The sequence below is a fragment of the Nomia melanderi genome, unplaced genomic scaffold, assembly GCF_051020985.1.
Source record: "Nomia melanderi isolate GNS246 unplaced genomic scaffold, iyNomMela1 scaffold0094, whole genome shotgun sequence".
Classification (NCBI taxonomy): domain Eukaryota; kingdom Metazoa; phylum Arthropoda; class Insecta; order Hymenoptera; family Halictidae; genus Nomia; species Nomia melanderi.
In genome coordinates this window covers 110,001-115,000 of record NW_027475209.1, presented here as the reverse complement: position 1 = coordinate 115,000, position 5,000 = coordinate 110,001, and the positions used below count along the sequence as shown (strand labels likewise).

Below are 5,000 nucleotides of genomic sequence, written 5' to 3'. Positions count from 1 at the left end.
GGTCGCCCCGTTCGACCTGCTGGCATTACCGCGCGGCCTGGACAGCCCGCTTCGACCGATACATTTTTTTCATTTTCAGAGAAAAAAAAATTTTTGTCAATTTTTTCAACCTTAAAAACGTTAATAAACTGCACTCTTATGCACGGATTAAGCATTGAAAAATTTTTAAAACATGTAATAAAAAAGTTTATTCTTGACCGTTCGGACTTAGAAAAATTTCGAGTACCCCGGATCGCCTGCTGGAATTACCGCACGGCCTGGACAGCCCGCATCGACCGATACATTTTTTCCATTTTCAGTGAAAAAAAAATTTTTGTCAATTTTCTCAACGTTAAAAACGTTAATAAACTGCGTTTTTATGAGTGGATTAAACATTGAAAAAATTTTGAAATATGTGATGAAAAAGTTTACTCTTGACCGTTCGGACTTAGAAAAATTTCGAGTACCTCGGATCGCCGGCTGGAATTACCGCACGGCCTGGACAGCTCGCATCGACCGATACATTTTTTCCATTTTCAGTGAAAAAAAAATTTTTGTCAATTTTCTCAACGTTAAAAACGTTAATAAACTGCGTTTTTATGCGTGGATTAAACATTAAAAAAATTTTGAAATATGTGATGAAAAAGTTTACTCTTGACCGTTCGGACTTAGAAAAATTTCGAGTACCTCGGATCGCCTGCTGGAATTACCGCACGGCCTGGACAGCCCGCATCGACCGATACATTTTTTCCATTTTCAGTGAAAAAAAAATTTTTGTCAATTTTCTCAACGTTAAAAACGTTAATAAACTGCGTTTTTATGCGTGGATTAAACATTAAAAAAATTTTGAAATATGTGATGAAAAAGTTTACTCTTGACCGTCGGGACTTAGAAAAATTTCGAGTACCCCGGATCGCCTGCTGGAATTACCGCACGGCCTGGATAGCCCGCATCGACCGATACATTTTTTCCATTTTCAGTGAAAAAAAAATTTTTGTCAATTTTCTCAACGTTAAAAACTGCGATAAACTGCGTTTTTATGCGTAGATTAAACATTGAAAAAATTTTGAAATATGCGATGAAAAAGTTTACTCTTGACCGTCGGGACTTAGAAAAATTTCGAGTACCCCGGATCGCCTGCTGGCATTACCGCACGGGCTGGACACCTCGCTCCGACGAATCGGTTTTTTCCATTTTTTTTGAAAAATAAATTTTTGTAATTTTTTTTAATGTCAAAAACGTTAATAAACGTCATGTTTACGCATGGATTAAACATTGAAATAATTTTAAAACACTTATTAAAAAAGTTGGTGTCGACCGTGGGACTTAGAAAAATTTCGGGAAGTCCGATTCGCCTGCTGGAATTACCGCACGGGCAGGACACCTCGCTCCGACGAATCGGTTTTTTCCATTTTTTTTGAAAAATAAATTTTTGTAATTTTTTTTAACGTTGAAAACGTTAATAAACATCATGTTTACGCATGGATTAAACATTGAAATAATTTTAAAACGCTTATTAAAAAAGTTCGTGTCGACCGTGGGACTTAGAAAAATTTCGGGAAGTCCGATTCGCCTGCTGGAATTACCGCACGGGCTGGACACCTCGCTCCGACGAATCGGTTTTTTCCATTTTTTTTGAAAAATAAATTTTTGTAATTTTTTTTAATGTCAAAAACGTTAATAAACGTCATGTTTACGCATGGATTAAACATTGAAATAATTTTAAAACACTTATTAAAAAAGTTGGTGTCGACCGTGGGACTTAGAAAAATTTCGGGAAGTCCGATTCGCCTGCTGGAATTACCGCACGGGCTGGACACCTCGCTCCGCCGAATCGGTATTTTCCATTTTTCTTGAAAAATAAATTTTTGTAATTTTTTTTAACGTTGAAAACGTTAATAAACATCATGTTTACGCATGGATTAAACATTGAAATAATTTTAAAACGCTTATTAAAAAAGTTGGTGTCGACCGTGGGACTTAGAAAAATTTCGGGAAGTCCGATTCGCCTGCTGGAATTACCGCACGGGCAGGACACCTCGCTCCGACGAATCGGTTTTTTCCATTTTTTCCGAAAAATAAATTTTTGTAATTTTTTTTAATGTTAAAAACGTTAATAAACTTCATGTTTACGCATGGATTAAACATTGAAATAATTTTAAAACACTTATTAAAAAAGTTGGTGTCGACCGTGGGACTTAGAAAAATTTCGGGAAGTCCGATTCGCCTGCTGGAATTACCGCACGGGCTGGACACCTCGCTCCGCCGAATCGGTTTTTTCCTTTTTTTCCGAAAAATAAATTTTTGTAATTTTTTTTAATGTTAAAAACGTTAATAAACTTCATGTTTACGCATGGATTAAACATTGAAATAATTTTAAAACGCTTATTAAAAAAGTTGGTGTCGACCGTGGGACTTAGAAAAATTTCGGGAAGTCCGATTCGCCTGCTGGAATTACCGCACGGGCAGGACACCTCGCTCCGACGAATCGGTTTTTTCCATTTTTTCCGAAAAATAAATTTTTGTAATTTTTTTTAATGTTAAAAACGTTAATAAACTTCATGTTTACGCATGGATTAAACATTGAAATAATTTTAAAACACTTATTAAAAAAGTTGGTGTCGACCGTGGGACTTAGAAAAATTTCGGGAAGTCCGATTCGCCTGCTGGAATTACCGCACGGGCTGGACACCTCGCTCCGCCGAATCGGTTTTTTCCTTTTTTTCCGAAAAATAAATTTTTGTAATTTTTTTTAATGTTAAAAACGTTAATAAACTTCATGTTTACGCATGGATTAAACATTGAAATAATTTTAAAACGCTTATTAAAAAAGTTGGTGTCGACCGTGGGACTTAGAAAAATTTCGGGAAGTCCGATTCGCCTGCTGGAATTACCGCACGGGCAGGACACCTCGCTCCGACGAATCGGTTTTTTCCATTTTTTCCGAAAAATAAATTTTTGTAATTTTTTTTAATGTTAAAAACGTTAATAAACTTCATGTTTACGCATGGATTAAACATTGAAATAATTTTAAAACGCTTATTAAAAAAGTTGGTGTCGACCGTGGGACTTAGAAAAATTTCGGGAAGTCCGATTCGCCTGCTGGAATTACCGCACGGGCTGGACACCTCGCTCCGCCGAATCGGTTTTTTCCTTTTTTTCCGAAAAATAAATTTTTGTAATTTTTTTTAATGTTAAAAACGTTAATAAACTTCATGTTTACGCATGGATTAAACATTGAAATAATTTTAAAACGCTTATTAAAAAAGTTGGTGTCGACCGTGGGACTTAGAAAAATTTCGGGAAGTCCGATTCGCCTGCTGGAATTACCGCACGGGCAGGACACCTCGCTCCGACAAATCGGTTTTTTCCATTTTTTTTGAAAAATAAATTTTTGTAATTTTTTTTAATGTTAAAAACGTTAATAAACTTCATGTTTACGCATGGATTAAACATTGAAATAATTTTAAAACGCTTATTAAAAAAGTTTACTCTTGACCGTGGGGACTTAGAAAAATTCCGGCTTGCACGGATTCGACCACTCTGTTTTTCGGAGTTTCTGAGAAAAATAAATTTTTGTAATTTTTTTCATTATGATTTCTGAGTTCTCCCAGTAGTTTAATGTAAGGATTAAGCATTTAAAAATTTTTAAATCGAATATTAAAAAAGTTTACTCTTGCAATTTTTGGAAAAAAAAAATTCTAAAAAATTTTTCTTTCGGTGGAAACTAACGTTTAATATGTACAATAACGATTTATCGAATAAAAATCGTATGTTAATATATGTTCGAATCGACCATAGTTTCAGCGGCTAAGTACCAGCAGCCCGGCCGGTTGGTCTGTACGCGCGGCAGTTTACCACCATAAGCGCCCGTGCTGAGCGGCCGGCGCCGCGGTCGTCGCGGCCGCCCGTTTGGTTACTATAAGAGAGCACGTCGGTTCGAGCGGACCGGTCGGCGCAGCGGCGGGCGAGCGGCTATTCTACGATCTCGGTCGAGAAGCAGTCGTTCAGCTCCTCGAGGTCCATTCCTCGACTGTTCTGTACCGCGTTCCGTTGCGAATTTTTCTCTACACAGCATGACCACGGGTCGGTGTCTCAGACCGAATGGCCCTTATGTGGTAAGCCCAGAATGTTGGGTTGGATACAACGTATATTCGTTATACTTGTACGACTCTCACATCAACTCTCAGAAACCCAAAAGGGGTTTTCTATCCGAGCGAAAATATATTTTTCGTATACAAAAATTTAATGGCAAAGACCAAACGAAATACTACACACAAAAAGGGGCGACGAACAAAAATTGTTCGAATGAAATATAATATATACATATAAAATTGAGGTGTCCTAAGAGAGAAATACATAAACTAAGAGGTATATATTATAAGAAATATATATTATTTCTGGGCAAAGAAGAGAGAACGAAAAGAAGAGTATGATCTTTAACGCGAGGGCCTCGACATGGGTACGCCTAGCATGGTTCGCGCTTTCTCGATATGTCCAGCATGTTAACGTACGCGGTCTTCGGACTTCGTGCGTTATGTCCGTGCTTACACGATGGAGAGCGCTCGAGCATACGTGCTTACAAACCTGAAAGTCGATGTGACATCCGAGATTCTTTTTCTTCTAAAAAGATCTCGGAGAGATACACGGGAGAGTTTGAAATTTTTGGAGGTCCTCCTGATGTATATGCGCGGATATACCCATGTGGTAATTCGTGCGGAGTTGGTAATCTAATAGTGGAGCGAAATTTACCAACTCGAAAGAGAAGAGAGAAGAGAGAAGAGAGTAGAGAGAAGAGAGAGGAGAAAGAGAACTGTCTTAAAGACGAGAAAAAGTATCGTCGATCCGACTCTTAAGGGGAGAGAGTCGGCGACTAAGATATATATATACATACATATTTTTGCTTCGTATGATGAAAATTTACTCGAAGCTCCCTGGTTGATCCTGCCAGTAGTCATATGCTTGTCTCAAAGATTAAGCCATGCATGTCTCAGTACATGCCGTATTAAGGTGAAACCGCG

General features: G+C 37.7%; 1 non-coding gene across 1 annotated transcript in view; it reads left to right on the top strand.

Annotated features, from left to right (window-relative positions):
- The first annotated feature begins 4,910 nt into the window (after positions 1 to 4,910).
- The window catches only part of LOC143175470 (small subunit ribosomal RNA), a 1,921-nt gene continuing 1,831 nt past the window's right edge, over positions 4,911 to 5,000 (top strand). The window contains exon 1 of the ribosomal RNA XR_013000240.1: positions 4,911 to 5,000. This exon is cut by the window's right edge and continues 1,831 nt beyond it. This is a non-coding gene — a ribosomal RNA (small subunit ribosomal RNA).